This window comes from Diuraphis noxia, unplaced genomic scaffold (genome assembly GCF_037042655.1).
Source record: "Diuraphis noxia isolate RWA-SAM2 unplaced genomic scaffold, SU_Dnox_SAM2 contig0005, whole genome shotgun sequence".
NCBI classification, from domain to species: Eukaryota; Metazoa; Arthropoda; class Insecta; order Hemiptera; family Aphididae; genus Diuraphis; species Diuraphis noxia.
In genome coordinates this window covers 43,102,444-43,110,560 of record NW_028301715.1, presented here as the reverse complement: position 1 = coordinate 43,110,560, position 8,117 = coordinate 43,102,444, and the positions used below count along the sequence as shown (strand labels likewise).

General features: G+C 28.9%; 1 protein-coding gene across 1 annotated transcript in view; it reads left to right on the top strand.

The window, feature by feature from the left end:
- The first annotated feature begins 770 nt into the window (after nt 1-770).
- tws (protein phosphatase 2 regulatory subunit tws) overlaps nt 771-8,117 on the top strand; it is a 79,646-nt gene continuing 72,299 nt past the window's right edge. The window contains exons 1-2 of the mRNA XM_089229886.1: nt 771-1,136; nt 1,226-1,359. The gene's annotated coding sequence lies outside the window, so the exon portion shown is untranslated. The remainder of the gene's footprint in view (nt 1,137-1,225; nt 1,360-8,117) is intronic.

Genomic DNA, 8,117 nt, shown 5'->3' with positions numbered 1-8,117 from the left:
ATGAATATAGAGACAGTTTACCCATGATAATACTCATTAATAACTCACCGGTCAACGCATTTTGACGGTGACCGATTTGATAATTGATAATATATAGCAATAAATATCATGTCATAATACGTATTTATTATGCATAATATTAGTATCATATTATATATTGTATTCGTTCACGTAACGACTTGTCGTAAACATTTACAAATATTTATGCCTTGCAAGTGTTTAAAAAAAAATAAATATTGTACAAACTATTTCACGAAAGGAAACCAAGTCTCATCATGCTGACGCGTGTCTGACCGAATTCAAGCCCTTCGACATCTGCTTACACCTTGCACGAACACCTCGCGCAGCTGTACCTATATAGTACATTCTCGTAACCTCCGCATCTATGGCAGTAATGCGCCGGATTGACCTACAGAGCCGCGTCGTCGTGAAAATCTTTTTTTAATATTAATATAATATTATATAAAATTATCAACGTCGTCGTAGTCTTCGTCATAAAAATATTATTATTTAATTTTTGTTATTGTTTTTCCACTTGTTTGTGCGCGACACACATACCGCACACGGCACACAACAGCTATCGGGCGGCGGCGCTGGCGGCGGCGGCCACCGCGTGCGCGCTCAGCGGGCCGGAGGGGACTCCCCCTGGACCGACCGCGTGGATACACACACACGGAGACCGACGACGGGCGCGCGCGCCGGCGCGCAAACACTCACACACACGCATTCAAACCATTATTCGTTGCACTAGCTCTCCGTCGCGACGTTTCGCGAATACCATCTCCGAGAGTCCCTCACTCGTGTGCGAGTCTGATGGTTGTACGATCACGCCTAACGAAATATTCGAAACTTAGTCGTAAAATCGTTTGCCGGCGTTTCGAACATCGATTCGTCGATTTATAATGTTATTATAGTTTTTTTTTTTTGTTTTTGCATTTTCGCCGTTTTTATCGGTTCTTCCGCTTCCCGAGTCTCGTCTCTCTCTCGTATCGAAAAATGATAAATATAATTAAAATATATAATCCGCCGGTTTCCAGCAACTGACATCCATCGAACTTTATTGTAATTATTATCACCGTACACTGGGACACGGTCGATCTACCGCTCGCGATCACCGCACTCAAATACACACGCATGTAGTTATAATATTGATGTATTCACTCGTATTATTTTAAGATCGATTATCGAGTTCGAAACGAAATTTGTTGTTTTATTTTTTTCTAAGATTTTTCAATCATTAAACACTGTGAATGTTTCGATTTTGTGCTCTATCGTGAGGAATATTTCCACAGCTCCTATTGATACGTCATTCAACGGTTGAAAATGTGTCCAACGTTCACAAGGATTGTTCATTTTAAGGTAAGTCGACCTTCGTGTGACGATGATAATAATAATAATAATAATTCATTTTCACTGCACCGAAAAAGCTCATGTTTCTTTTGTTTTATATATATATTTATATATTAGTTAGACGAGTAAAGTAAACGTAACGTACTCTATACATATGAAAAATTATAAAAAATAATTTTAAAGTAAAAATCTTGCGTGGTCGTTAATTTCAACCGCATTTATATGTCATATGATTTATACTGTTGCCGTCCGTGGTTACATATTGTACCGGTGGATATGCAATTTATAGTCCTCCGTCGTATTTATTACCGTTTGGGGTATTGATAAATACACATTCTAGAACAATGAAGTAAATGGTTTGAGTTTATGTTATTCCTACGAAATGGTCTCTCCAAACACAATTCCGCAAAATACAATTTGAATACCTACACTATACCTACCTGACCTACCTATCTACATTTATGGATTTAAAGTTGTAATAAAATTACTAGTATATTGATTAATATAAAATATATACATTTTTCCCATCTACATAGGTACTTGTTTTAAATAAACAATAAGGTTTCTGTCTTAAATTCTGCACCAGTTACAGTTTTGTTGACTTAATAATTATGACTTTAAAAAAAATGCTAAGAATGAAAACGGAATATACAATTTGCTTGAATCACTGAATTGCTTAATTGTTTACATTAGTAAGCTTACTTAAAAAAATCCACAAACTTTCAATTCATTTTAAATAGTAACGAGAAAAACTTTTTTTATATAAATAAAAAAATATTCATAAAATAAATAAGATATCCTTTATAAACAGTGTTTTCTTTGCTACAATAAAGTTTAAATCATTATTTAACCTAGTTCTTAATGAATATTTAACGAAATTAGCTAAAAATATGTTACTTTTGATCATTTTGTTATCAACTGAAACATAATATAAGTTTCATGCAACCTTTTACAATCAGAGAAATTAATATAAATTCTTATCAATGTAAAATATAATAATAAAAATGTATTTACTTATATATATTATTATTTTTTTTTAATTATTATAAAGTGTTCCTGACATATATGGTCGTCAAACTTATTAATAAGACAATAAATATATATTTTTAAAATATAAACAAATTATATAAACGATTTTTTTATATTCAATTTAGCAAGCGTATTTAAAAAAAAAATTTTTTTTGGAAAACCTTGAGTCAGTAAACCGGAATGATGATTTCTTTAGTAGTCTAATTAATCACCGATCGTCTTAACTTTGTACATTATAAATTATAATACAATACGGTCTAGATATTAAATTTGCGTATTGCATAAACGTGTAATGGTATCTATCTAAATGTATTATCAATAGGTACCCAATAAAGTTTCTAATACGATATGAAGAGAACACACCATTGTACAACCAATACTTTACTCTGCTCAAAATCTAAAATAGCTGAATAAATCGTAGTTTTATACTGTTTTTAGTATTTGATTTTTTTCTTATTATCTATGTTGATAGCTTTGATTAAATTTGAAAAAAATAAAACATTATATTATAAATTAATGTATGTTGTAAGGTACAGCTCTTTTTTGGAACCAAAACTGGTTTTCATTAACATAACTTGATTTTTAATTTTCATACTACCAAAAAATATAATTTTCAACAAATATATTTTTATCGATCAGCTGTTATTTATAAGTTTTTATATATGTCATGTCTCATTCGTATAGTGTATAATATAGTCGAATATAAAGTATATAGTCACTTTAAATATTCCTAATTAATATAATTTCATTAATTATGATTTACACATTAAACTTTGAATCAATAGTTGAAACTCGATTTTTTTTTCTATGTAGAAATTATTGGTTCATTATTATGTTTTGTGTATAAATAATTACAATAAAAATATATTATTTTAAGAAATTCGGTATTCTTGTTGGGTAATCCTGTGTCGTCTGTTTTGCATGAACCTGGGGATTTTTAACGTTATTCTCAGTAATCTATTTTGGTAAATTAGCAATTTTTTATTTTTGTTTGGAACGGTATCCTTAGGCTTGCATAGGTTAGAAGTGGTCTTCTTATTACTTAATTAGTGGAGTATATGTATATCATCTGCAGTGTTTAGCTGTGATTTAACAAAGGATACAGGATTATAAACATTTTATGTCTTTGGTTATGGTTTTTGATGATGCAGATTTTCCAGGTTAATTTTCCGTCTAGATTTAAGTATTCCTTCAAATAGTAGGTACTTTTTTGATTATAATTTTATTTATTTCGTATTTAAAAAAAAAAAATAACTAATAAATTACATAGCCCTATTCAAAATACGTATTTGGATAAAGTAAATTTACATTATACTCAACTGTATTTACTTTTAAGTCATTTGCTTACCTGAAACAACAATTTGTTTTATTATTTTGTGGCAAATGAGTGTAGATTTGTGTTTCGTCCTCTTCAAATGTATACTGAAGTATATATATATACATTTGTATTCTCTATAAAATCTCTAATTGTTACTGACAATTGTGTTGCCCCCTTTAGGTTCTAATGTTACTTTCAACAAGTCGTTATTGAGAACAATAGCGTCAAATGTACTCACGACAGTTCAAAAGCATAAAAATAAAACTACCTTCCAAACTTGTACATTTCCAAAGCCCTGCTAAAATGTTAGTATGATAATTTGATACGAGATACAATATATGTATTTTACCGAATGATTAAAATGACTCTTGAATATTATAATCAGTTCAAAATGTACTTACGCATATATCCAACGTAAATAATAACATTATTAGATTGCACTTGAGTAAATGGTAAAAATTTAAGATAAAAGCATATAAGAAGAATTAAATGGTGTTTACATTTTCATTAAAGATGAAAAAATCAATAATAAATATTTACTCAATCTTGTTTATGTATTACTGAGTTAACGATAAAAGAAACTCTAAAAAATAATATAAGATTTAATACATCGAAAATAATGTAGAATTTTTCCATTAAGTAAAAGCATAATATTATATGTGTGTAAAATCTGTGACGAGTAATAAAAAAAGGTTACCCCTATAGGATTGATCAGTGAAACAAAAGCACTGGTACACCAAGAACAAATATATACAAATAAGTTGTTGTGCCGTTGTCTATAATTAAATTATTATAAACGTATTTTTAATAAAGCTGTTGGCTATTATTTTATTATGTATTTATTACCTATTCGGGTTATTCTATATGTAACGGATTTAAGAAATTTTTCAAATTCTATATTTTAAGTACAATAGGCAATAACTAATATGGTATATTTTGTTTATGAACTCTAAATGTCGGCGTTGTGTATACGCGTGCGTGTGCGTGTGCGGGCATGTTCGTATGGAGACGAATTCAATAACATTTTTTTGAATTTTGGAAAGTTATTTACTTTTTTTATTATTATTAATAAAAAAATACCCACGGAAACTTTGGGATATAAGCATTATTTGCAAAAGTACACTAAGAACTTAATTATGATGAGAAAGTTATATTGTCAAGCACATATGTAAATAATTTTTCTTTTCATCTATAATTTTTTAATTTGCTGTCTGACATCTTTTTCTCCCTTTTATTACGTTTTACATGTATAATATTAATGACGATAATAATTAATCCGTTTGCCGATAATTAACTAGTAATTTAATTAAAACATTAAAACAAATTATTTTGTTTATTGTTCACATGTGATTAAATTAATTGACAATAAAATAGTGTACGCACGAATTATGTTTTTCCTAATATCACTTGGATGTTTTATCGACATCAAAGTTTATAACGTAGGTAATAAATATTAACCAAAACTAGTTTAAAATTGTTGAACAAAATACTGATCTATAAAATACGCCGTCGTCCAAAATATACGGATATTGGATTTTGTCACACGCCACACGCGTCGTTGATTAATTATTTGTGTAATAATATTACAGAAGCTACACTTTAATAACAATATAGGTATCATTATTCCAATAACAATAATTACTATTAATATTATTATCATGTCTGGTAGTGGCGCGTACAATGATAGTATAATATATTTACAGGTCCTGCGTGATTCAATCGAACACGCTGATACACAATGTGCGTAATAATAATAATATGTACATAATAATATACGGTGAATCGGAGACGAAATGCTCACCACGGCCAGCCAGCCAGCCGGCGTGTCGTCATTGCAGGATGCGTATTCTCACTGCCTTAATACATTTATAATGATATTAAATGTACAAGGTGGATACACAATGACGTTCGGCGCAAGTTTTTACGACGTGCGTGCCGTGCTCGTTTGGCGTCTATTTTGTCTCTTTTGTTTGCCCTCTGCGAGGACGAAATTTTGCAAGCACGCACACGTACACGACGAAGATCGTATACGCTAAAGGTATATTTTCGCGAAACGGAAACACGCGAATTTTGAAAACTTGATATCAGCTACAGAGGAGCAAACGTGACGGATGTATAGTTTTACTCGAGATCTTTTGTTTTCACGAATATCCGTCACACGAGTCGTCGGTAAAGGTATAATAATATATGTCGCCATGACGCTTTCTTATATAGGTACCTATATGTAGATATAATATGCATATCATTGTTGTTATTTCGTCAAATTTAGGTTGCGGCAAGGTAGATATAGGTTCGTACGTAGGTAGGTACTTTGGTAAACAAGCGAAGTAAAAACTTTTAAAAAAACACGATAGTAATAATAACAATAACGCATTCGTTTTCGTTTTCCTCGCACTACCGAATGAATATAATATTTTTACGAACAGTATAACAATAACAGCAGTGCAGTTTAAATGACTTTGGAGAAAAAACCCACACTGTTTAATTTTTTGTTCACGTCAAAAAGTGTGCAGTTAAACACGATGGGGGTTGTACGATACTATTTAAACAATAATCCAAATATATTTCGAAAAATATTTTTTGCCTTTTTTATGTGACGAAATGTATACATAGGCATCTATCTGAATTCTAAGTTCTAACAAAATAAAATGTTTCAATTTGTTATACTCACATATTATTAAGTATTATAAATAATACGTTTTAAAATGTATCAAATAACTTTGATGATATATTATAATTTTTATTATGTCCAATTTCTATTATCTGTATAAATTATTACATTTGAATTAGATAATGTCATAGTATAATGTTTCTAGAAGTGTCTTCTAATAACTCATTTGATTTTTATTGAGAAATATATATATATACTTATAATTGAACTCGATTCATATTCATGATCATGAAATTATTACAATTTTCATGGGTAATTTTTTTATCTGGTTGATAAACTTTTCATATTTAAAATAAAATGACTAAGTTTAATTATTAATTGCTAAATGTGGTATAACATTATTGATTTTCACTTTTAATTATTTTATTCATAGACTTGCATAAAAACCTTCCACACATCTATGGCCTCAAATGACTATACATACTCGTATTATATTAGAAAATTACATTAGAAAAAAAATGATTGATAACAGTTAACTAATTAAATATAATAATCGTCTTTCACGTTCATTCATATCGACATAATATCATACAGTGCACGAAACGATTATTCTGAACTAAAGATTTTGGTTTTAGGTTTTAATCGATCTATCGTTTTAATTTTTAAATTTAATATTGAGAACAATAATTGTTTTTTAACTATTAAATTATTTAAATTTCCACTTATTGTTTGGGTACATCTTTATTAAGTTTTTCCTCCGACGGCATCAGTTTTCGGTAGATTACCTGTGTCACTAATATTATTTGAATAATAATTATGTTTTCGGCCAATATTATTCATGATATTTTATTTCAAGATCTTTTACAATTAAATAAGTAATACTTTGATAAGGTGTAAATATTGATAAATGCAAAGAGTTTACTTGGACGTGCGGTTAGTTGACCTATCCATATTACATATATAATATTTCACGTCGAGTTTGGATTGACAAGGCGTCAACGTCAAGCCAACAACAGGTCCTCTTATTTTAAAAACTATGAATAGATGAAAAATTGTGTTAAATATATACTATTAGTTTATTACAACTAAACTACACCATTGTAACACAACAAGTAAAATAACAACCATTGTTCAATATAATATTTTTTCATTTTTTTTCTTTTTTTAAGTTTAAGGCAGGTAGGTAGTTAACAAAAATTTTCAACGTTAAAATTATAATAGGTAACTGACTAAAAAAGCAAATGGATTCAGAAAATCAAAGTGTACTTGTGTTCATACCTTAAGTCTGATTTGAAATTTGTAAACAATGTTATGTTAATTTAGTATATTATAATCTATACTAATATCTTTAACGCGGCGTATCACTATTATACAATTCAACGAATTTATGATTCGTACTATATAGGTATAATAATAATAACAATATAGATTATTGTTTTTCGAGAACAATCAAAAGTAAACTCATGTATTGAGATATATTTAGAGTATATTATATAAAGTCTTACGTAAATAAATTTGATTAAACATCTAAATAAAATATTATTATTATTAGATCAAGGAAATTGCAATTTTTCTCGTCAATACTCGTACTTTTGTGGTTTCTGAAAATATGAGATATTGACGTATTTTTTAATGCTTATCGTTGTGCTGAAATTTAACGAATAACAATTGTATTTATCAATTCAATTAGGTACAAACGCTTAACATCTATAACGTTTTAGTATAATACAATGGAACAAACAAGTTAATATTTTATGGCTACATTTATAAAATAATATATATGAAAAAGAAGAATTGAAAAATTTAAAT